At 45.5% G+C, this 26,375-nt stretch overlaps 1 pseudogene across 1 annotated transcript; it reads right to left on the bottom strand.

The window, feature by feature from the left end:
• Positions 1-12,088: 12,088 nt before the first annotated feature.
• On the bottom strand, positions 12,089-25,335 carry LOC308236666 (solute carrier family 38 member 6-like; annotated as a pseudogene). The gene is made up of 2 exons: positions 24,117-25,335; positions 12,089-12,102 (listed from the first exon to the last, which is right to left on the bottom strand). The product of its transcript is annotated as a solute carrier family 38 member 6-like (transcript).
• Between the last annotated feature and the right edge of the window lie 1,040 nt (positions 25,336-26,375).

Raw genomic sequence — 26,375 nt, 5'->3', positions numbered from 1 at the left:
TCTTTATCTCTCTGTGGAGCCTTTATCACTACCGGATATTGTATACACGTTCCCTTGTCTCGCTGTTGCTACCATTTGTGTGAGTCAGGGACTTGGACTGTTTTGCTCACTGCTCAGTCTTCCTGATGCAGGGTGGGCACTTAATAAATATCTGTGGAAGGCAGAGAGGGAGGGAGGGAGGGAGGGAGGGAGGGAGGGAGGGAGGGAGGAGAGGGAGGGGAAAAGAAGGTGGGAGAGAGGGAGGAGGGAGGGACCAAGAAGGCTGTGTTTCTTTTCATCCTGAAGCTAAAATACTCATGTTTGGCCAGGTTGCCAGAAATGAGAGGCAACAATCCCACCTGCATATGGAAAACTCAGGCATGAGGTGGCCTTGTTCAGGATTCTACCATAAACCACAGATAGATTTAGGACTAAACCATCAAATTCTCTGCCTAACAAACTAAGCCATTGCCAATTATCCTGACAGTGGCTTCCTGCACCCTGCAAATTGGGACTAGGAGCTGTTTGCTAAGCTTGACTGAACTTCTCCCCGTGTGCTGCAGAATTCTTGCCGATGCATCACTAACCCAACTACCTATACTCCCGTGGCTCCTGGCAGCAGGTGCCAAGCCTGTTCAGTTGACCCCTGTGTCATCCACACAGAACACAGTAACCTTACTGCTTCCCTCTGGTCCCTTTCCAGATCCACACTTTTTTTTTTTTTTAAATCAAAGCATGTAATGTCTATGTTTGCCTTGATCCTGGGAAGTAACCCCTCCCAGTGTTCACTAACCCTCATGCTTAGAGGATCCAAGAGGAAATGTTTGGGCTGGGACCCCACTAGGGACCCCTCCAGAGTAAGTCCCACTAGAAATCCCAGGAGTGTAACAAAGCCCCTCAGAAACGCTCTATCTTGTGGGACCTTGAACTTATTACCTCTGAGCTGCAGAGAGCTAACCAGGGGAGGAAGACAGCATATCTGCACGTCCATACCTGCCTCTGCCTCTGGGCCCCAGAAAGAGGCCTCAGTAAAAGTCAAATGTGAGGCAGCAAATCTGGCGTGAGACTAGACCAAGGTAAGCACTCTCCCTTCTTTATTCTTTTCTTTTTTCCTTTTTGCAAATAAACTGAACAGTGATGAATCCCAAAAGCAGATCCATTCTAAACGCAGTGCTCGCACTCTTCCTAGCCATGGTGGCCCACGGGGCAACCAGAGGGAACCACACTGCAGGCGGTGGGTGAAGGGGCTGTGGGAGGTGAGGCAGTTTTGTGTCAGCTCCGAAGAGACGGCATCTGGATCGGACTAGAATACATGTGAAAGTGGATTAATTGGAGGTTCCAATGTGCTTTGAAGGGTAAAAAGAAAGGAGAAATCACAGCTGACAGAATCACAGTTGAGAATATCAAGAAAGATTTCATGGAAGAAGTGGCTTCTGAGATCAATCCTGGAGGAACAGCAGGGTCTTAATAGGCAAAGATGGTGTGAAGGGCAGTGCCTGGAAGGAGGGGGTGACCGCTGGGGAGAGTGGGAAGGGCTGGCTGGGCTGGGCAAAGGCTGCATGAGTTTGACTGAGATCCTTGAATATGCCCAGGAGTTGCAAAAGCTAAGGCTGCAAAGGAATTAGGATGCAGGAAGCCTGTTAAAGGAGCCTGCACTTAATTTAAAAGACAAAGGGGATGGGCTACTACTCTGTGTTAAGAAGAATAGGATTCTTTAAAATTTGATTCCAATTAAATTAGTGTAAATTCAGCTCTAAAAACTGATATTTGATTTAGATATTGGAAAATTTTAAGGTATGTTTGGACAACTTGGTTTGTGAATCCTCGCTTATGAAAACTAAATACAGATTAAGTATATCTGATGAAACTTAACTTCCAAATTGAGATGTACTATAACTCTGAAACACCCTGGATTTTGAATACAATATATCTTTTTAATCATCCTGACGTGGATTACACTTTGTAATGATAATACTTCGGTCTTCTTGGATTAATTTTAAAATGTTATAAAAATTAAAACAAAAAGAGGTAAGGGGGGAGCCACTGAAGGTCTTTGAGCTGGGCTGTCACGTGATTAAAGATGCATAAAAATAATAACAGTAACAATTTTGAGGAAGTGTGTGAGGCAGATAGCAAGGAAGAGAGTCTAAGACAAGCAAGTCCCTTGGGAGATTTTCTAATGGCTACTCAGAAATAACCTGAGTCAGAGACATGGAAATATGCCCTTCACCCCCCAAACATGGCTTGGACATGGAGTCCCTGTTCTTATGGATATTTCCACTGAGCGAACACCAACTCTTAATCACTCCCCAAATACTTCACAGTCAGGAAAGTTCTGGGTTCTATTGGGAGGGGCCTGCTACTGTGAAGGGTCAAAGGGGAATCTAAAGGGTCCTGGACCAAACCTGACCCCTGATTTGAACTGGAGGAAAACCTGACAAAGTATGTTATTGCCTCTCGGGCTGGAATTTACCATTGGAAATACAGCCTTTGTCACTGGCATAAGAACTGCTTTGCATTTGATGACATTTTCGAAATGGTGTGAAAAAACCTTGACGGTTTTATTAGAAAATCTATAAAGCCCAAACAAATGGTTTCATGCTGCTTTGCCTCATTCTTCATAGGTTCATCAGCAATCCATCATCCCTCCCGCTCGCCTTGAACCCATCAGCAACGACGTCTTGCCCATGAACAAAAGGACTACCCAGAGAAGCCCTTTCAACCTTAGTTGTCCTTTGCCCCTCAACTTTTACCCCTTAAATCAACTACAATCATTCCATTTTCACTGGCACCTTTCCTGAAAGGCGAAACAGTGTTGTCACCTCCTTCCTGAAACTCCTCCTTTCTCTCTCAGGACACTGAATCACAGAAGCTTGACCTGCCTTCTCCTGAAGTGAGAGGTGGAACTCTTTCTCTGGTCGACCTTCCATGTGATTAAACTTCCAGTTTGAACCAAAGAATTGAGTTCAGAGAGAAAAAATAAGTCTCTCTCTGAGATGGCCTTTCAAAGGTAACCTCCCTCGCTTTCAACTCTAGCGCAGCCACACTTACCCGTCTCTCTGCAACCTCCTACCCATGCCTTCATTCTCCCTAAAACAAACGGGTGTTGGACTTCCTCTCACCCACCTTCACCCGGGCTTTCTTCCCCGCTGACCCTCCTCCTGTCTCTGCTGCCCACCCACCCGCTGCACATTGGGATCTCAAGCGTGGGCACTGCTGCTCGTCGTTGGACCCTGTCACTCCATTGGCATTTCTAGGTGAGTCAGATGCCTCTGCCAACACCATCACCATTTGGATCTTTCTTGCTTCTCCGTCTAGCTCCCTCTTGCTGACTCCGGTTAGCCATTTTTTCTCTGGGTTCTGTGTTCGGCTCACCTACCTATTTCTTTCTTCAGCCAAATCTGTTAGGTAAATCACGGTTGGGCAAGTCATGTGTTGGCATGAGTTTTGGCTGATGGGGTTTTCATTTAATCCTTAAGATATCCTTATTGCCCTAACTGGTTTGGCTCAGTGGATAGAGCGTCGGCCTGCGGACTAAAGGGTCCCAGGTTCGATTCCGGCCAAGGGCATGTACCTGGGTTGCGGGCACATCCCCAGTGGGGGGTGTGCAGGAGGCAGCTGATCGATGTCTCTCTCTCATCGATGTTTCTAACTTTCTATCCCTCTCTCTTCCTCTCTGTAAAAAATCAATAAAATATATTTTTAAAAAAAAAAGATATCCTTATGATGTAGGGAGGGTGGAGATCATCATTGGCTCCCTTTTAAAGATGATAAAAATGGCCCTCGCCAGTTTGGCTCAGTGGATAGAGCACTGGCCTGTGGACTGAAGGGTACCGGTTCGATTCCAGTCAAGGGCACATGCCTGAGTTGCGGGCTCCATCCCCAGTAGGGGGCATGCAAGAGGCAGTGGATCAGTGGTTCTCTCTCATCATTGATGTTTCTATCTCTCTCTTCCTTTCTGAAATCAATAAAAATATTTTTTAAAAATATGATAAAAATGGAGGCCCAAAGAGGGCAAACCCCTTTTGTTAGGCTCCCCAGCTGACAAGGGTGAGACCCACATCTTTAGCCTCCAAGTCACACCTCTCTACCCTACCCCCCCGTTTCACTTCCTCATCGACTGCTATGCTGCATTCTCATTTCTGATTTCTGGCCTCTCATAGCTCTCATAGTTCCTCTGCTTGGCTCGGCTTCACCTGCATCGCTTCCTCTCCTCTTTGTCCTCTGCCCGAGCTCCTGTTGCACAGGACCTGCCAGCCAGCAGCACTGCACGCTGAGCTGAGAGGAACAAGGCGGTCCTGTGCCACCTCAGAGCTAATTGCCTGATTTGCAGGAGCTCTTTGGAGCAGGACTGTGATCTGGAATGCTGTCATTGGTTGTCCTCCATCCTCTCTGCCCTCCTGCCACGTGGATCTCACACATGCCCATCATACCCAGGACACTGCCACTTACTAGCAAGACAGTCTCCTGTGTTCCCAAACCACCACGGACTGTCACACGTTGGAGGCCCACCTGTGGGTTCTCCTTATCCTCAGTGTGTTTTGTAGCACTCCCTGGGAGCAACTAGACACGGGGGCGGGGAGGGGGGCCACAGGCTGATTCCAGCAGCTCAAGGAACTACCTGCGCCAACTCAATTCACCAAGTGAGACAGTCAACAAACCTGTGCTACAGGGGGAGGGAAAAGCTGCCAAAAAAACAAAACACAGACTGCTTTGTCGTGGCGTTTTTTTCTTTTTAACAGAGACTTTGGGGGTCATATTTATTGATTCCTCTTCAAGACCAGAAACAGACCCAAATAGCAGGAAGTTCAGTATTGCTCTAACACACACCAAGTAGTCAGGGGCAGGGATAGGAAATGGAATTCCTTCAGTACCCCACGCCTGGCAGGAATTCTTGTCCCCTAATCCGCCTCCTATGTGACAATAGCCAAACCAGGCAGGCATAAATAAAGAGCCATGGAGGAGGTGACACCTCCCTCCTGGTACCTCACTCCACGGACCGTCACTACCACAGGGAAGCTCCTTTGTCTTCATATGAAACTTCAAGTATCATGGTATGGCATGTAGCTATAGAATTAAGATCAAATAAGGTCACCAAATAAGGAGAACTGGATTCAAGCTTGAGGATGATCCCGGGTTAGGCAGGAAGCCAGGAGGCAGTGGGGGAGAGCTAACGAGCCAGACCTCCTAGCATGACAGCACCTCTCCCTCTGCCTGTCCTCCTCTCAAATCCCTGCCTACCAGCCTCGGCACGCCTAGCACAAGAGCAGGACTAGCCCTCTCATCATGCCTTACGTCCTCCCGCCGAGAGCACTCAGGTACGAGTTACTACACGGATTCTTTCTGTGGGAGATGATGGGCACGTCACACTCTCAGTGCCTCAGCTTTCTTAAAAAAGAAGATAAAAAGAAGATGATGCCTTCCTTCCAGTCTATTCCCACCATCTCACCTTCACACACACACACACACACACACACACACACACACACTCACCCAGAAGCACCTTGCAGGCTAGTTAGCATGCCAAGGGTGCTGTGAGATCCTTTCCAAGAGCCTGCATAAATATTCCAACATCTTTTGACAGTGACCACATGGCTATTTAAGGTGACCTCGTGTTGTTTGAAAGAGAAAGTCATAGGTTATTCTCAGCTCCAGAAGAGAGCACTTGGCTGCAGCTTGAGTAAAGGGGCAACCTCATCTTTCATTGGTGCCCAGCTTCCACAGGAGGTAGAGAGGATGCCTTGGCCTAAGCTGGGCACTGCCCATCGCTCAAGAAGCCATTCCCTTCCCAGATGGGCCGCCAGGGAGTTGTTCCCATAGCAATATGGGAAAGTTGACCATGGATGGAGACTGGGAAAACTGGTGGTGGGCCACACTTCTCCCCATTTGATTTTATTCTAATCAGCATGGATTTAACAAATGTGTAATATATATAAACCATAGATATAAATGTATAAAACTTATAGACATCTGCATAGTATATATATTTTTTGTTTGCTTGTTCCAGACACTGAGACTGCATTGCCCTGTAGACCTGTATTGTAAGCAAGGATGTCTCACAATCATTTCTAAATGCTAAGTGCCACGACTCCCAGGATTCCCAGCATGTCTGCCCCCTCTCTGAAAGCTCTTGGAGGGTTTCTCACGATTAGAATTTCCTGAGCTTTTGCTCTGTCCTTGCAAGCCATCTGGCCTCTCTGCATTGCAGCTGTAGTCCGCCCTCCCCCACCCCACACACCTGAGCCTTCGCCATCCCCCACCTGAAGCAAATCCATCTATCAAAAATATCCAAAATTGCAACCAGAATTCCCCCCCAATTCAGAATTAAATGTTTTCTTTTGAACCTCCATTAAGTTTCATTCTTAATTTTTTTCTTAAATTCATTATTTATGCTCTTGGAATATACATTGCTGTATAATGAAGAAAAAAATTAATCATTTTGCCCAATTAGCTGAGGCCACGTGCCTCAGAGGTTTGCCTCTTGGACATTTATAATTGCCATTAACCAGGAGAGCAGAGGAGGTCAGAAGGTAGAGGCCTTGGAGAGTCAAAGGTGGCAGGTGACCGCACATGGGTTGAGAGCCACTGTCTGCTTCTCCCCAGAAGAAAGGTAGGTGCCAACTAGCAAGTCCTTGCTCACAGTCATTAACCCTGACCAGAGGGACATTTTGAGTGACAGAGAGCCACCAGAGCACCACTCAAGAGGAATGCACAACTGGTGATGGCATTTGTGGGATGCAGGAGCCTGAACACAAGCAGAGAGAAGACAGAGGAAAGGCCCCAGAGGCAGAGCTGTGCAGTTCTGAAAGCAGACAGGGGTGGGCCCGGCCGTGGAATTTTCAAGAGAGCTTTTTATTTGTCTTGTCTTTGGAACCAAGTAGCTTTCTCCCTCTTTCTTCATCTTTACGGCTGTTGATCCTGCTGCTTTTGCTTGATTTTGTCTAATTGAAGAAATACTGAAAGCTATTTTGTAAGATAGTGCAAGCAACCCAGTGGCTCAGGACAGATGTGCTTTTCTTCATAAGATGACAAGTGTGACACAGGGCACGTGACCAGTAAGAGCAAAACCCATACAACAGAGATGATGTCCTAAAACCCCTAACAATATGTGGCCTGAGGAGATTTACCGAGTCTATTTTCCACTCAATAGCATTATAGTCTAAAGAAATAAATACATAAATAAATAGATAGATAGATAGATAAATTCTTAGCTCTCCACTTATTTGCCCCTTGCCAGCGGTAGACAGGCATAGAACATCAGGGAGGTGTGCTGTGAAATAGAAAATAATAAATCCCGACTGCCAGTTCAGCCAAGTCAGAGCAGCAGGCCCATCCCCTTCATGAACCACATATCCATCTGACTGGTGTCCTTCGAGAAAAGGAAATGAGGTCATGGACTGAGGGAAGAAGACCATGTAAAGACACAGGGAGAAGGCAGCCATCTACACACCAAGGAGAGAGGCCTCAGGAGAAACCACCCCTGCAAACACCTGACGTCAGCCATCCAGGCTCCAGAACTGTGAGAAAATAAATTCTGTTGTTTCAGCCCTCAGCCCGTGGTATTTTGTATGGCGGAGCCTAAGAGGCTAATGCACCTCCCCAACAGCCTGTATATTCAGGTTAGAAGCGAAGACCAAAGGCGCAGGGGTGGAAAGTAACTTGTCCGGAATTAGAAGGATGAGGTGGTGGAGTGGGGAGGACACCCCATCTCCTGGCTCTGACTCAGGGGCTTTGAAAAGACAGTGCAATTTCCAGCCCCTGAAGACAGGAGGAGCACTGGACAAAACGCCCCTTCCCCACAGATGAGCAGCCATTCCCTGCCTCTGGGCAGCTCTAGAGAAGTTATTGATGGTGAGGTGGGTGAGGGGCCGCAGTGAGGCTGACCCATCTCCTATCATGCGGGAGGGGCACCTCTTCCCTCGGATTTCCAAGCTCTTTGAGGAAGTCATCACTAGCTATCTATTCCTTAGGGGGGGTGCTCCAGTGGCTCTCATCACTCAGAATGTCCCTCTGCTCAGCCAACTAGTGAGCAGCTTTTGTGGGCAGGCCCTCCTCTGAGGTTTCACGCACAGGACACCAGATAATCCTACACCGTCCCATGAGCTCATGACAACTGGGATCCTTCCCATTGTATAGCTGAGAAGCCCGAGACCCAGAGGTGAAGTCATGGGCTCAGGGTCACCAGCCAGCAAGCGGCAGAGCAGGGCGAGAGCCCAGGCTGGCCCAAGGGCCCAAGGGTGCCCACCACACAAACCTGCTGCTGGAGAGTAAGGTCCGGGGGGAATTCCATGCTCAGAACGTTACAGAAGAGAAACAGAGCCTATTCCAAACTGACAAGACACAAACTAAATGGGAAGAGCTTCTGTCGTTGGGGAGATGCTGTAAATCTCTTTTCCTGGTTCCGGAAGGTCAGTGAGGGGCTAAGGTCCCAAGTGGTGGTAGGGGCCTCCTCTTCCTACTCAGTGGGACCATAGTTATTTTTACATGAAATTTAATGGAAATTGCATGAAGAAAGAAAAAAACCCCACAACTTTCCAGATGTTAGCAGTCCATCTTATCCCCTCCTGACACCCTTGTGAGGTAGACGAGAAGGTCTTTTTGTAATGCTCACCCACCCTTCCTTCTCCCTCATAGTGAAAATGAGGTTCGAGGAAGCAAATGATGTGCTCGAAATCCAGGCGGTGACAGGCTCCTCCACGGGGTTTCAATGACCTTCCATGACCTTCCCTAACTCCACTCCCCACCCACCTCCATTCGCTGCTGCTGTTTCTAAAAATGCTTCTCACGTCACCTTCTCACGCGTGGCACCCGGAGCCAGGCCTTTCTCTTCTCCTTGGCTCGTGTGGTTGGTCTAAGGCTGACAAGATCTTTAGTCCTTCTTAAATCTACACACTTTCAAATCCTCAAAAAAAAAAAAAAAAACAAAACAAAAAAAAACGATGAGTTTATTCAGAAAGAAAAAATATGCATGTGAAGATCTCCAAGGAAGTTTTTGTGCAGTTGCCACAGATTCCCAGACGCCCCGAAGCATGGACAGACAACTGGCGAGCAACCCTGCCCTCGATGTTTCCTTCTCCTTTCCTAATAACCCTCGTCTATGCTCTTCGTCCATTTCTTCCCCACAACTTTCTTCTCGCCAGGACATACGCTTGCCTCCCACGTACATCCATTCCAGGAAGGCCTCTGCTTCGCATAGTGTCCCGTTCACTCCTGGTCTTAGCGCCATGTCCTGTCTGATCATTTCTCTTCACTTTCCTTCACTTCTCCTGTAAACTATTGATTCCTGCATCCTATCCATCAGACACATGCAAATTGATCGTCTCTTTGTTTTCTGGAACCCTGGCCTCCTCATTTAAACGGTCTATATTAAATTCCCGTCAATCATGAGGCTTGGAAGTAGGTGAGGAACGGAAGAGAAAATGAGACGTGGTTGTGCTCTCATAGTTTACAGATGAGTAAAAAAGATAAAAATCAGACAATTACAGATTTGACAGTGACCTTACCAAAATAGGGAAGTATGGGGTTCTTTGGGAGCATAGAGCAGAGGGACTTAAAGCCAGTGGCTGAAAGGGCTTGGTCAGGCCAGGCAGAGCGAAGAACTTGCTGGCTTCCGCACTGGAGCGAGCTTGCTGAGCTGAGAAGCTGCAGAGCCCCGGGTGACAGGCACGAGGTGAGAGGACACAGAAGCCAGACGCTGGCCATCCTGAAAAGCCACCCAAAGGACTGTGTTACATACCAAGGATAATAGGACCTGATAAGGGGTTTTAAATAGAGGAGGGACATGCTCTGATATGAGGAGGCGATGAGAGCATGTTTTACTTTTTATTTTCAACTTTGGGGTATGCCACACATCCACATGTCTTCAAAACCAGAAATGTGAAAAGATATTCAGCAAAAGGTCTTTGCTGGGCCCCCCTAAGAGTTTCCCTCTCTCCTAAATAGATATCAATTCTTTATAGTTTCTTCTGTGTCCTTCCTGGCCTTTTTAGGCTAATACAAGCAAATCAGACTAGAGATCCTTATTTTTTTCTACTGATGTATTCCAAAAGTAGCATACCATGCACTTACCATACCAAGGTAGAGGGTTCTCTACCTCGAATTTTTGTGTGATAGCTTTTGGCTGTTTTGCATATTGTCGATTTAGCTCCTCGTATTAGTATTAGTACAAGAATTAGTTTAAGTATTAGTATTAGTTACCTTTTCACAAATGCAGGTCTCTCCTTCCCTACCAGGTGGTAAGATTCTGAGGGTCAGAGGCTGTGTCTTACTCATTTTGCATGAGGTAGTTGCTCAGTCAAAAATATGTTCAAACAAAGTGGGTGAAGAAAAAGCATGTTTGTTGAATAAATCCGTTACTATTAAAGAGAACAAACACTTCCTCTGGACTATTCGCTTGATTTTTTTCTTTTTTTTTTACTTTGAATTGTGCTCATTTCCCAGTAGACAGGAAAAAAAGTAGAAGACATAATGAATCCCCACAAATCCACCGCCCCCCTCCCCACCCCCCCCACCCACCCCCCATCCCCCGCCGCCAGCTTCAACAATGACCAACATTTTGGCGATTTTGATTCTCTTCTATCCCCACCACCCATCCACTTTGGGAAAGTAGAGGGCTGCGGTATTTTAAAACAAATATAAGCCATGTCGTTTCCTCTGTAAATACCCAAGAATGCACCTCCAACTAATGAAGCCTTTGCTTTAAGAACATAAACATATGCCAACAAAATTACCAGCAAGTTGTATCATCTAATAGCCACGCCACAGTCGGATTGCCCCTGATTGTCTCGGAAATGTCTGCATACAGTTGCTGGTTGGAATCGGGAGCCACACAAAGCCCACCGATCATACTTGGTCTCCAGTTGATGGTTCTTACACTCTTCCGTTCCATCACAGTCTCCTCCTGTCTTCCTCTCTCTCTGATGCCATTGGTTGGTGGGAGACACCAGGTCATTCATCCTGCTCAGTGTCCCACATTCTGCATTTGGCTGGCTGCTTCTTTGCAGTATCATATAACTTGTTTTCTATCTCCCATCTTGTCCTGGAAACTGGTAAAATTTGTGTTTTGAAAACTTCACTTAAGCTGCTATGTGGAGAGCTGATTGAAGGGTGGGAGCGTGGACGAGATGCTGTGTTAGTTTCCCAGGCGGGGGACAATAGCTCCCGGGATTACAGCATAGCACACAGCTTCGGGGACCATGTGGACAGAGAGAAATGGTCAAATTTGAGAAATACTTGGGAGACAGGCTCAATAAGATCTGTTGACTAACTGGAAAGGTGTATGTGTTCTCAATACCCTGTTAAGAACTGGGCCTCAGCATGAGACCAACAAAAAAAAGGCTGCTCTCTTCTGGAAAAACATTTGCACGTTTACTGACATTCTCCTCACCATTATCATTTATGGCAAGTTTTAAGAGCATACAAAGTTGTAGCGGTATTGTTGGTGTTAAATTTTATTGCTATGGCTTTAAAACGTAAACAAAAAGAATTCCTTAAGTACTTGAAAGTTGTAATGATACTCTTGGGAGTAGATTTTACTGCTATGGATACTGTAAAGCACAAAGATAATAAATTTAAATTGCAGTATTGGTATTGGGAATGTATTTTATTGCTTTGGCTAGAACACAAAGAAGCAAGATTCATAACTCTTTTTCATAACTCAAGGACTGGCTTGGGTTTGGATGTAGCATGGTCTTGCACTTTGTGGACACTGTCTGTGGCCCCCTCTGTGTCATCTCAATGGAGGGGTCCCCATGCACCCAGCCAGAAACCTGGAAGGCATTTTGACTCTCCGTTCCTTCACCCCCTGCACATCCTCAGTCACCCGTCCTGCTGATTCTGCTCCCCCAAATATCTCTCACATTAGTTGCCATCTCTCTACTCCAGTTCAGGCACCATTGGCTCTCACTTCATTACAGCCTCTGTCCTGCTTCAGGCCTCTCCCCTTGCAATCCAACCTCCACCCTCATTGCAGTAATAATGACCACTGTTTATTGCACATTGAGAATGTGCCAGGGACTTGTGCTAAGCACCTTGTATCAGTATCTCTTTGACCTTCATAACTTCCCTACGTTGGAAAGGTATCACTTTTTCATAAATGAAGAAACTGAGTTCAGAGGTTAAACACTAAAAGACATAATGGGCTCATGAAAATCACAAGAGCTTTATAGTACCAGACACAAGCAGAAAGTAAATCTTAGATTCTTTCCTTTTTTTCAATACTACCTGTTATCCTTCCTTCCTCCTTCCCTTCCTTTCTCCTTTCCTTTCTCTTTCTCCTTTCTTCCTTTCCTCAAATAAACCCCTTGGCATGAAACACAAGAGCATTGCCAATTTCTCCAGATTCATCCCTCACTACACTCCAGGTAACAGTAGCTCTCATTAACAAAGTCACTTACATAGTTCTTAAAATACCATCTCCTCTTGTTAGTCCTCTTAGCTAGAATGGAACCCCTTTCCTGCCATTGTCTAACTTCCATTTCTCCTTCACGTCTGTTTTAGACATCTTCACCAGAAAATCTACTTCAAAACTATATACCTGCAAACACCAGGAGCACACACGTGTGCACACATGTGTAGGCATACATGCTGGGTCAGCGGCTCCCCTCCTGGGCATCTTCCGATCACAGTGCTCATCATGCTCTGGTGTAACCATCTGCCTTGTCTTAGAAACACGTCTGGACTATAACTTGCCTGAGGGCAGAGACTGTGCCTTTTGTGTGGGAACTCCTAGGATCCAGGGCCTGAATCCTGGCACGCCACAGCAATCAATGACAGTTTGCTGAATGAAGAGATACAGTGAATCTGACAGTAATTATTAGAACAATGAGACCTAAGCCTTTTGAATCGCAAAGAAATATCAGGTCATGCTTTCGTTCAGACTGAGGAATTATATGTATATACTGTTTTCAACAATCTGCAGTTACACACCTGTTTTCATTCTAACACCCGGCAACATGTCACCTATAAACCTCTGGCAGAGTAGAATTGACGGAGAAGAAGCAGTTCCTTTCAGGGCACGTTAGCAAGTCCATGGAAAACAGCGCCCTAGCAACCTCACAAATAAATACTGGGAGTCATGTTCACCACGTGACAGCGAACTGGGAATGTTTCAAGCAAAGAAATTAGGAGGTTTAGTACCTTTGAATTCTCCCAAACGTCAGAGTCAGCCTGAGTTCTGTGAGCTTCTGGTTTGGTGGAAAACTCCTAAATTCTCCAGCTATGTGAAGCTCTTTTCTTTGCACTGGGTCCCCAGTGAGGTCATAAACTCCAGAGCCGGAGTATGGACTTGGCGAACAAGGGAAGTAGGAGAAACTGACAGGAACCAGGCCTCTGACTCCAGTGGGTTCCTGCCTCCCTTTCTGTTCCCATAGAAACGGCCATCCCCTCGGCAAAACTTAAGTTCAAGATTCTTCTACTTTTGTTTTCCTTTCTTCTTCCTTTGAGACAGCCCCTCAAGGTTTTGTTAATTAGTGAAAATGGACCTGTGGCTGAAACTCAGAACGTTGGAGAAGCTAAATATTCTCCCAGCAGAAATGGCAGCGTTCACTCTATTCCGCTCTCGGGACAGCGGTCCTCTCAGCATGGGGTGAGGTGCTCTCAACCTTTGGATCCCAGTCACTTCCGGCAGGTGGATCACCTCTATGACTGCACACGTGGCCAGGGATTCACAACAGTCCCTATCAAACGGAGATGAATGTGTTCCATGATGTCTGTTTTTATTACATTAGGCTGGGAAGAGGAAATCAAAAGGACTACTTTCAACAAAAATGTCCTGTGTCGACACTTCAATACTCTTTCGACAGGCCCTGGTGATTGCCCTCATTGTCTGCTGCATAAAGGCTAACCGTGCCAATATCTGCTAGTTCCACAAGGCTGTTCTCCGGCCAGCAGGTTGCTAGAGCTTTTTTTTTTTCCCCCCTCTTCACAGCAGCCCTCTAATTCCACCAAACCCACTGGATTAACAAAAACCTGAAGGTAAAATAGTACAAAATGATATCCCTGCATGAGCTACTATTATACTTTGCCACCTACAATTACACCCATTCAATCTAAATGCCCCCAAACATTATTTCATTAATTCAAGCCATTTCGGAACCGGTAAATAGCTTCTCTTCTTGGATTCTCTGTCATTCTGAGTATTCGGAAGGCCACCTGACCCCTGGAGTATGGAGCCCAGTCAGGATGACAGGTCAATGAGGGCCTGGTACAAGGATGGGGACAATGTTGATTGGGAGAGAATAAAGAGGAAAAAATGAGCAGAGAAAAACAGAAAAAGAGATCAAAGAGAGGGGAGCAGTGGCGATGAGGAGGAGCTCTCCGGAGGGGAGTGTGCGCTGTCAATGGCTGGGGCTGGCGCAGGTCCCCTATCTCTTATCTCAGACGCACCGTCCAGCCAGGCTGAGTACCGAGGACGCCGGGCATGCGCAGTGCCTGGCCTCGCGCTGCTTTGAAGGCCAGTGTTCCAGATGTCCTCGGGTTTCTGAGTCAACCCCTTCAAAGGGATTTCCTCCTGTGACAGAATCCTTGGACCAAGTCAGACACACAGTGTGTAATTAATTTACTTTGTAAGAGAGGAAAAATTGTCCTCACATTCTCACTGGGTCTGAAATCTCCCCTCTATAAAATAGTTTTCCAGGCCCAGCCGGTGTGGCTCCGCGGTTGAATGTTGATCTAAGAACCAGGAGGTCACAGTTCGATTCCCGGTCAGGGCACATGCCTGGGTTGCGGGCTCGAGCCCCAGTGTGGGGTGTGCAGGAGGCCAGCCGATCAATGATACTCTCTCATCGTTGGTGTTTCTATCTCTCTCTCCCTCTCCCTTCCTCTCTGAAATCAATAAAAATATATTTGAAAAATAAATAAATAAAATAGCTTTCCAGGGTGAGAAAGGGTTTGGGGAGGAGTCTGAAGCGTGGGCACAGCCCATGTGTTCCGGGCAGCTCTGTGTTGGGAAGGGGAGGAGCAGACACAAACACAGTCTATCTCAATTGTAGGTTCCTGTTGGGCCTGGATGGTGGTAATGAGGAGGAGTTTGGGAAATAGAAGGGCCTAGATGCCAGTAGCAGCTTCGCCACTTCCTAACTGTGACCTGGAGTAAGTTACCAAATTCCTGCAAGTCAGCGCGAGTTTCTGTGAGAACCAGTTGCAACGGTGCAGGTCCAGCACATAGCACCCTGCTGGGCACCTATGTGACCTCACGTGAAGGTTAGACAGTATTTGAAGTGTAATAAAGATGGTATGAATAGAACGAGACCTGGTGGCCCTATGAGAGTGAGGAAAAGGGTTGTAATCTTAGGGTTGCAATCCTTGTCAGCAAACCCTGGGAAGTTCATGATTGCGGATAACATATTTCTAAAATCAGGTTCTAGAGCAATGGGGTGAGGATAGGCGTTCACCTCTGAGGGACAGAGGGAGGCACCCAGCCAGTGCCAGGGGCGGGGGCAGAATGCGGGAGGTAACCACTGGCTGAACTTCCGGTTTAGCTGAGGGGTCTCCTTTCCTGAATGACAGAAGTCTCCTCCTGGGACAGGTCCTGTTCTCACCTCAGGGGCAGCTGGGCCAGGCAGAGTGTTAGGGGCAGCGGGAGCCTCAGTGTTGTGCGGACTGAGCCGACAGGCCAGCTGCAGCTGTGGGTGACCTGCTATCCTGGATTTCAGTCTGTTTGCCCAATTACATAACAACAGACAACAGAAAAGGTGCCAACTCCCTCTTCAAAGGCACGGGAACACTCCCGATCCTGCAGCCTTCAGACATCACAAACACTGATCCCCACTCTCTTCTCCCTGGGGAACCTCATTCAGCACCCAGAGCCCTCCCTCCCGGCCTCCCCACGCACCCTCCTGCGGATGGAGAAGCAGGCCCCTGCTCGGGAGCCTTCTAGGACCAAGAATCACCTGCACACGTTTGCGGCAGCAGAAGCTTTTGCAAATGCTGGCCCTTGGTCCCTGCCCTCCCCGGAGGGAAACCAGCTGTCTCCTGGGAAAACAATTCCATGCAACAAACAACGCAGTGCCCAGGCCAGCCATAATGAGGTCTGGTTCAAATGTTGGCACACATACAAAATATTAATTAAAATAATGTGCATGATAAATAATATTGGGATCCAAAGCACAGGCCTCCTCTAAAATCACAGTTGGTAATTATGTGGGCGCCTGCTAGCACACACTCAGAATTCCAGTGTTGCTTACATGACAGAATTAGTCTGGGAAGGTGACCTTGAGAGGTCTTTCGCTGTGAGCATCCTCCTGTTTATAAACTGAATGATGTCTGGACAACCCAGAAAGGAGATTATTCGTCCTAACTTTCAAGCGCTAAGAAATTCCCGAGAGCCTAAATAATTCAATTTAATAATAAATATTTGAGTACCAGCCATTGTAATGCTCTCTGCTTAGCACTAGGGTTAAGGGTGGTGGTGGGAGGTGAACCATGATTTGTGTTTTCAAGCAGCAACTGGTTATTGCCCTGGCCAGTGTGGCTCAGTTAGTTGCGTGTCATCCCATGCACCGAGAGGTCACTGGTTCGATTCCCAGTCAGGACACATGCCACAGCTGCAGGCTCTATCCCCAGCAGGAGGCATGCAGGAGGCAGTAGATCAATGGTTCTCTCTCATAGGTGTTTCTTTCTCTCCTTTCTCTCTTAAAAATCAATTTGAAAACATATTAAGAAAAAAAGAAGTAACTGGTTACTGGTTAATATCTGTTCCAGATGGAGAGTCCTTTTGTTTGCCTCACCTAAATCTTTCATGCTGCTGTAAAAAGTCCATTGCCACTTGTTTAGCCCTAGACTGGGGAGCTCAAAGGATTCCGATTCTAATGCTTCTAGAGCCTTTATTTACCCTGAGGAGCTGGGGGTAAATGCCCCGCCCCCTATTTATAATGGATAAATGTCCCTAGTACTCCGGCTCACTGCTGAGATCCTACCTAAGGTTTCCCATCAATTCCAACACAGCCAAGCAATCATATGCTATCTACTTTATCTAGACCTTTTAAATTATTACCAAATTTGGCATTTATTACCCTGGTTAGTACAGGAACCTAACTGGGAAATGAAAAAGACCCCATTATCTTAATTCCGAAACCATTTTCTATTTGTGGTTCAGTCAACATTTCGGCATCTTGTTACAAGTATTTAATTTCATTCCCTCAACAATAACCCCCGTACCACACCAGTGACCACAACTTCGATGCCCCAGCCCCTAAATTCTATTAGTGTTCAGAAGGCCTCATGGTTGTAACATAATGTTCAATCAGCGCAGAGAAATTAATTAAATTAAAATTATTTTTATTGTGATTTAATTAGCTTGATTTAATTACTTTGTTCACTGACTGAGCATTCTGTTGTTCCAGCCAGATCCTCGCTCTCACTCGTGGTGTGAACGTTCCCACAGAATTACACATTTTCTCTGTTCAGCCATTGGAGAGGGCTGGGGGGACTTGCCAGAAACTCATGATTTATCACAATCAGCATCATCACAAATTATAGGAAGCATCCAGCAATATGATCACTTCTAAATGAAGTGTCTGAAAGCAGGTCACAGCAGCAGCCTTGGCTGTTAATCCGTCATATTTCATCGTCAACCTGACACCCTGTCCAATGGACTCTGCCTGCTTTATCACCAGGCAGCTCCTGCGTCTGCTGCCTCTCCGAGTGCCCGAGTCAGGGCTCCAGCTCCTACCCAGGTGGCCGCCCTACAAAGCCTGCCCGGCCCCGCAGCCCATACGCACTGGCGCACCTGCTGCCTCTCCCTCTGAGCCAGGGATCCTCCCCCTGAGGTTCATAAACTACAACCCAACATTTCCTTTGACTGCAAGTATAAGCAACAAACCTCAGCGCATTGGCCATCCCTGGGACTTGGTTAACAAAGAACACCATGTATTTCCATGATCACATTACAGCTACTGTATATACCTTGGAACACTCTACTTTCATCACTTCTTCAAAACAAAAGTGGGGCCCAGCCAGTGTGGCTCAGAGGTTGAGCATCGACCTATGAACCAGGGGGTCCCTGGTTCGATTCCCAGTCAGGGCACATGCCCGGGTTGTGGGCTCAGTCCCCAGTAGGGGTGTGCAGGAGGCAGCTGATCTTTGATTCTCTCTCATCATTGATGTTTCTCTCTCTCCCTTCTCCCTTTCTCTTTGAAATCAATAGAAATAGATTTCAAAAACAAAAACAAATGGGTATTCAACACCACACCAGCCCACCCATGCTCTCAATCTTTTTTTTTAAATAAATCTTTATTCAGATTATTACAATTATATCTCCTTTTTCCCCCCATAGCTCCCCTCCACCCAGTTCCCACCCCACCTTCTGCCCTTACCTCCCTCCCACTGTCCTCATCCATAGGTGTATGATTTTTGTCCAGTCTCTTCATGAACCACCCCCTACCCCTTTTCCCCTGAGAATTATCAGTCCACTCCCTTTCTATGCCCCTGATTCTATTATATTCACCAGATTATTCTGTTCCTCAGATTTTTAATTCACTTGATTTTTAGGTTCACTTGTTGATAGATATGTATTTGTTGTTCATAATTTTTATCTTTACTTTTTTCTTCTTCCTCTTTAAGAATACCTTTCAGCATTTCATATAATACTGGTTTGGTGGTGATGAACTCCTTCAGCTTTTTCTTATCTGTGAAGCTCTTTATCTGCCCTTCAATTCTGAATGATAGCTTTGCTGGGTAGAGTAATCTTGGTTGTAGGTTCTTGCTATTCATCACATTGAAAATTTCTTGCCACTCCCGTCTGGCCTGCATAGTTTCTGTTGAGAAATCAGCTGACAGTCGTATGGGTGCTCCCTTGTAGGTAACTAACTGTTTTTCTCTTGCTGCTTTTAATATTCTCTTTGTCTTTTGCTCTTGGCATTTTAATTATGATGTGTCTTGGTGTGGTCCTCTTTGGATTCCTTTTGTTTGGGGTTCTGTGCGCTTCCTGGACTTGTAAGTCTATTTCTTTCACCAGGTGGGGGGAGTTTTCGGTCATTATTTCTTCAAATAGGTTTTCAGTATCTTGCTCTCTCTTCTTCTGGCACCCCCAGAATTCTGATGTTGGTACGCTTGAAGTTGTCCTAGAGTCTTCTTACACTATCTTCAACTTTTTGGATTTTTTTTTTTTGCTTTTTGCTTTTTCGGTTGAGTGTTTTTTGCTTCTTTGTATTTCAATTCTTTGACTTGATTTTTGTGTTCCTCTTGTCTGTTTTGGGGTCTCTGTATAATATTTTTTATTTCAGTCAGTGTATGTTTAATTTCTAGTTGGTCCTTTTTCATATCTTCGAGGGTCTCGTTATATTTATCGGCCTTTTCTAGGATATTCTTAAAAAGCCTTATAACCGTGGTTTTGAATTCTATATCCAGTCATTTGTTTTCCTCCATTTCTTTCGTTTGTGATCTGATTCTTTGATGCCACATTTTCACTGCTTCCCTGAGTTGGTAAGGTAGATTTGTGTGCTAGGTTTCCAATATGGCCCAGTGGGTCTGCCTCCCCACTTAACCTGAGGTGGACACTCTTGGTGCACCCCTTTGTGGACTGTGTGTACAGACTTGTTGTAATTAAGTCTTTATTGTTGTTGGTATCACTGGGAAGAATTGACCTCCAGGCCAGTTGGCTGTAAGGATCAGCTGTGTCTATGCTGGGAGAAGTTCGGTGCTGGAGACAGCCTTATAGGATTAGACTTGCCAAATTGCAATAGCCTCTGTGCTCAGCTTGGATGGGGTGGAGTCTCAGTCTTGGCTTCCCGTCAGCCTTGCCCTTGCGCGCACGTGCGCGCCTTCAGACCTCTGCCTTCCCGGCTCCCGAGTCTCCGCCCGAGAGTCCAGACTCCCCCCACAAGAGCGTGGGTCCCCAGGGGCTCGCCTGGAACCAGGGTTCAGTGCAGTCAGAACTGGGGCCCAGTGCAGTCAGGAGCCTCCGACTCCCTTTCACTAGGGAAAGCCTGTGGCAACCTCTGCAGCCTTTGTGTGCACTGGCACGCGCGCGCCTTCAGTCCTCCGCCTTCCCCAGCTCCCGAGTCTCTGCCCAAGAGTCCAGACTCCCCCCGTAAGAGCGTGGGTCCCCAGGGGTTCGCCCGGAACTGTGGTTCAGTGCAGTCAGAACCGGGGTTCAGTGCATCGGGGGCTTCCTTCCCCCTTCTGCCAGAGAAAGTCAGCCAGGCTCTCAGCCGCCCTTCCTCTCTGCGTGCACAAAGACCCTTTGCCGTACCTCCAATTCTCTGTGAGCTTTTCTCCTTCCTTCTAGTTGTAGAATTTTCACTCAGCCAGCTTTCCTGTGGTTCTGGATGGTGTCCGTTCTGTCTTTTAGTTGTAGTTTTGAAATTGTTGTGCGAGGCAGCAGTTTAGGTGCTTACCTATACCGCCATCTTGGTTTCTCCGCTCTCAATCTTTTTAACCGAAGGCCACCCCACAATACAGTGTGACTCAGGCTGAGCAACGGCAGCCTTCGAGCTGGTGTCTCCTGAAAACAAACTCCGCTCTAGCCTGCCTAGGGTTGAAATGTGTCATCTTTATGAATGTGCTCAAAGCTGCACACAGTTGTTGTCTTACCTTCCTTCTACCAACTGTATTTCAACACATTTGTCCTCCTGCATGATCTTTTTTGTATTTTACTGTATGACTGAAAACTCTTTCTGAGAAGACATCCATAGACTTTGCCAGACTGCTCTACCAAGGGAGGCCTAAGCCTTTTTTTTGTCCCCATATTAGTTTCCTGTGGCTACTATAATAAAAAAAACCACACCCTTGATGGCTTCCAACTATAGAAATTTCTTCTCTCAGGGTTCTGGAGACCAGAAGTTCAACATTAGCCTCACTGGGTGGAAATTAAAGTGTTTGTCAAACTGTCCTCCCACCAGAGATCTGAGAGGCGAATTCTTCTTTGCCTCTTCCAACTTCTAGTGGCTGCTGGCATTGTTTTGATCGTGGCCACATCACTCCAGTCACCGCCTCTGTCTTCACAGGGCCTCTCCTTCTGTGTGTGTCATCTCCCTCTGCCTCTCTCTTATCTGGATACTTCTGGTGGCATTTGGAGCACAACTGGATAATCCAGGATAACCTCCCCATTTCATGATCTTTAACTTAGTCACATCTTCAAAGGTTCTTTTTCCAATTAAGGTAACATTTACAGGTTTCCAAGGATTAGGATCTGATGCTCTGGGGGCCACCATTCAGTCATCTCTAGTGCCTATGCTTAATTCTTTATGGACCATACAATTCTGGCCTGAGTCTGATGACATCGGGGTCATAAAGTGATTTCAAATACATATAAAACTGTATCAAATTATGATAGATGCCCCTGCCAAAGCCCATGAAAATTAGTTAAGAGTTAATGTGATGGTTAAAGAGAAAGCAAGTCCTTTTAACAATTCAGTTTTCACCAAGGCCCTGGAGAGGAAGCAGGCCTGTTTCTTCACCTCCAGATGAAGAAAGGAGAAGCTTTGCAAACCTTGCCGTTCTGACATGTGCAGTTCTTGGGCCTGATGATCTCACAGGGCTCAGGTCTCTGGCTCTGCTTCTGCCTCCTCCACCTCTCATCCTGCCCCCAGGGCGCTGAAGGCAAGTGTTCTGCAACGTGGTGAATGAGGAACTTATGCCACTGACCAGAAGTGAAAAAGGGCAGGACTGTGTGTCTTTCAATTAAATAGAACAACAGGAAGTAAGTGTTAAGTTCAACTTGAGATGTTCTGGCTACTGTTTCGAACAAAATATTGATAGTCAAGTGCACCAGACCAGAGTTATTTCCAAAAGGAGTTTTATAACCACTTCTTCTGGGGACCAGGACAATTGTGCCCGGGCTGATCCATCCTGATGCCACCTTCTAGTCTAGAAATCAGACCTGGCTCCTGCCCAGCTATGCTGCTCCTTGTGTGATTTCACCCACAAACCCGACCTCTCTACGTGCCAGTTTCCTCCCTGGGGCAGGTGGACTGTGTGGGCTCCTCAAGGGCAGGACTCACTCGTACTTTTCCGTGTGAAGCTTTGAGTATGTGGCCAGCACACAGAAGACCCTCATATTCACACTCATTTACTTGAACTGAATGTTGGCCTAAACTGACTCACAGTCTCAAATCGATACTGGGCGTGCTGCCTCTGAAGATAACTCTGAAACTCTACCCAGACAGTAAGTCAGTATTGCCACCGATGTCCTTGATCTTACATAAGTCATTTCGCAGAGTCCCTTCCAGCCCTATGATACTTTCATCCCTTTAAAATTAGCCTCAGCGAGTGCACATCTGCGCTGGGAACGACTGGAAAGATGTCTCCAGCCCTCATGCTCCTCATTGCAGAGGGCGGGCCCTATCCAGCGGGACTGTGAGCAAACCTTAGTGCTCATCATCAGGCTGGAAAGACCTTTGTGATGATCTAGTTCCACGTCCTCCCTTTACAGAGAAGAAAACAGATCTGTCCAAGGTCATATGGCTGGTTAGCAGCACAGAACCCAGGCAGCTAGAACTCACTTCGACTGTCTTCTAGTCCAGTGCTTTCTTCATTTCTTTCATGCTCTGTCTTTAACCCAGCGCTTTCACTAGGCTTGGTAAAACGACTCAAAGCATCACCTCACAGCTAAGTGTTCCAAGCTGTCAAAGGGCACAGTATGTTACTGACTCCTCTCACACAGGCAGAGTGTGAGAACCCACAAATAAAAACCATTATGGGTACTCTGAAAAACTGGAGTGTTTTGGTACTGATTGATTTTTGTAGTGTACCATTTTGATTCCCTCTTCTTCGTTTTCCTATTTTTTTTTTAGTTATCGTCTTAGTGGTCCCTGGGGGATTACAACTAAACTATTAAACTTATAACAACCTAGTTTGAAAAATACCAACATAGTTTCAATAATATACAAACACTCTCTCTCCCTCTTTATACAGGGGTTAGCAAAAGTAGGTTTACAGTTGTGAGTACGCAAAACACAGAGTTTATTTTTGTATTATTATTTATTAACTAGAGGCCCGGTGCATGAAAATTTGTGCACTTGGGGGGCGGGGGTCCCCTCAGCTGGGCCTGCACCTTCTCACAGTCCGGGAGCCCTCAGAGGATTTCCTACTGATGGCTTATGCCACAGTCTGGCCTCCCTCTGCAGGAGGCAACCAGACAGGCCTATCAGGGGACAGTGCAGGCCAATGAACAGCCAGCCCTGCCCCCCCATCACCCTTCCACCACTTTTGGTCACCACCGCCTGATTCCCATCACTGTCCCCTCCCTCTGCCCGTTGGCATGCGCCTTGGCTGTCCTGGCCCTGCCTGCTCACCGGCCCCGTTCCCCCCCGCAACTGGTTGTTCCACCATTCAGTTGATTTGCATATTACACTTTTATTATATAGGATTACTGTATTATTTTCCAAATGAAAGAGTGTAAACCTACTTTTGCCCCACCCTGTATTGTTATTGTTCCAGATTGCATCCTTATATGTTGTACATCCATTAATGTAGACTTACAATCATTGTTTTATGAATTTGCCTATTAAATCATGTAGGAAAAAGAGAAATTACAAGCCATAAAAAAAGAGAAATAATATTGGATTTTACATTTACCTGTGTAGTTACCTTTACCAGTGTTCTTTATTTTTTTCTTATGGCTTCAATCTATAGTCTACTGTCCATCTAATCTATAGTCTACTTTCATTTCATTTAAGCCTGAAAGACTCCCTTTAACATTTATTCTAGAGCTGGGAGTCCATTTATTCTAGTCATGAATTTCCAGCTACTCTTTGTCTGGAAATGTCAATTAATTTCTCCTCCATTCTGGAAAGATTATTTTACCAAAACTCTTTTTGTTGTTGTTGTTGTTGTTGTTATATTTTGAGTTCGTTTCTTAAAACTGCTAAGAGCCCACTTTCCCCTACCTGCTCTGGTTTTGTTCCACTTTTCTGTTAATAATGTTTACAAAAATGTTAACCCATATAAAGAGGATTCCTCCAAGGTGCTTTCCATACTTATTCCTTTTTGCATATGGAGATTATTCTTCTTAATAAATAGGAAAATATATCTTTTGTATGTTAATCCAATTAAAAATGATAAGTGCTAAACTAAAATTCCAAACCAAATTCAAAGATGAGAAAAACAGAAGCCCCAAGCTTTTTCCATGAGAGAAAAATCTCTCCACTGATTTTAAGATAAAATAGTCCTGTGAATATAAAAAAAAAAAATCAAACATGTTGATGTACTGGAACCAACTACACCAAACACATTCCTAATGTCCGGAACAAATATTGCAAGTAAAACAATGATTGTACTGAGTGCTAGAGTAATAAAAAAAATGGTGAATTCATGAGAATGGAAAACTGGAGAAAAACATCATCATTAAAGCTTTTCTTGAAGGGAAATGGATTAAAGGGACTGTCAAAAGTACAGCAAACAGTATGCATAACTTCAAATCATGAGAACATCATGTGGCAAGTATTTATTATAATCTTATATCAGATGCCACTTTGTAATTGAAAAACGTACCCAAAGAGTATAGGTATAAAATACATGAGAAAAAGTAAAGCGATTTTGCTGTATTGGTTACATTCTACATTCTTTTCTTTGAAGGGCTTTGAAGTCCACAGTATATGGGCAATCTTGAAGTATGGCAGAGAAATGAAAAGGCCATGGGTGGTACGGCATAAACACTCTCTTTGGAGAAATGAGAGAGCTTTGCTTTACTTCTGCAGCATTTGAAATCTGGAAGTATTGCTCTATACAATTTAATGTCAGAGGATAAGGGATAGACCATTTCTAAAATTATTATCACAAGAGAAAAGAACACCATAAAGAAAAATGATTAACTACTTATGCACCCAAGAAAGGCTATGTTAGGAAGTGCAAGAAGGAACACAATGAAAACACAAATGGTTATTAGTTGCACTTATCCATCAAGATACCAAGATCCACTATAGTCGTCAGACAAAAATTCTGAAATAGCAGTAGGAAGCTGTGTTTTAATAATGAAAAGATAAAGTGACATAGGTCCAATATTTTGAATTATTATGGTGCCTGCCACCACCACCTGATCCAAATGCAAAGAGTCCAAGATCTTCATAAGATGTCACAGTTGTCTGAGTACACATACTAAGCAGGAGATAAACTAAGAATGAAGCCAGGAGAGCAATTACCAGCAACAAGAAACTAAATCCAAGGATATCGGTATGAGCCATACATAAGCTAAGCCAAGGATGCCACGCCCATGATGGCTTTTACCAAATTAAACACTGAGAAACCAAAGGAAACACCTGGGGATCTCTGTCTGTGGAGTTTGTTGCTTAGCAACAGGCTCAACTCTTCCACCTCCACCTCCTCAGGCTGCTGGGAAGAGGTGAACCAGCCCATCTTCATGTTGATGATCCCCCAGGGCACCTTCATGGCTGCTTGCTGGCAGACTACCAGGTCCATCTGCAAGCTACTACCCCTGCCCTCCCGTCATTAGACACGCCAAAGGTAGAGCTGTGGGCCCAGCCCTTCTGATTCCCATACCTCACAAGGGCAAGGAAGTGATATAAAATTCTTGATTGGTAGTTGGTTTTCTTAATTCAGGATGTTATGTCACCTCAATGCCTTCTGGCCTCCATGTTTCTAGAGGAGAAATTGGTTGTTAATCTTATTGAAGATCCCTTGAATATAACAAGTCACTTCTCATTTGCTGCTTTCAAAATTCTCTGTTTGTCTTTGGGTTTCAACAATCTGACTAACAAGTCTCTTGGTGTAGATCTCTTTGAGTTTATTGTTTATTGTTCATTGAACTTCTTGGACATGTATATTCATGTAGTTCTTCAGATCTGGGGAGATGTTAGTCATTGTTTATTTAATGTTTTTCCTCCCCTTTCTATTTTCTCCTAGGATGCCTATATTGTGTACATTAGTATATTTAATGATATCTCACACATCTTTCATGCTATTTTCATTTTCCTTCATTCTTATTTTTTTCTGCTCCTCAGTTGAATAATTACATATGTCTTATCTTCAAGTTTATTGATGCTTTCTTTTGCCTGCTCAAATCTGCTGGTTAAGCCCTCTAGAGAGTTTTTAATTTCAGTTATTGTACTTTTCACCTCCAGAATTTCTCTTTGGTTCATTTATATCTTTGTTGATATTTTTTGCCCATTTCTGTAAACCGATGAACACAACTACACTATTTTTCTGAGATCTATGAAACATTCTAGCCAATTAAGAAGCCTGAAGAGTGGATCATGAAGACCCTCAGTTTGTACATGATCAGTCAGAAGTATGGTTGGCTTGAGTTTTGCAACTGGCGTCTGAAGTGGGGGCAGGCTTGTGGGACTGAGCCTTTAACCTGTGTGGTCTGCACTTTGGTTAATTAGTGTAAGAACTCATTGACACCCAGTTTGGTTGATGTCAGAGAAAACACTCCACAAGGGTTAGGATTTAGACATATATTTTTGGGAGTACATAATTCAACTCACTACAGAGGGGGA

The sequence above is a fragment of the Plecotus auritus genome (assembly GCF_963455305.1).
Source record: "Plecotus auritus genome assembly, chromosome: 11".
Classification (NCBI taxonomy): Eukaryota; Metazoa; Chordata; class Mammalia; order Chiroptera; family Vespertilionidae; genus Plecotus; species Plecotus auritus.
Note: the sequence above shows the minus strand (reverse complement) of the source record. Positions and strands in the feature narration are given on the sequence as shown.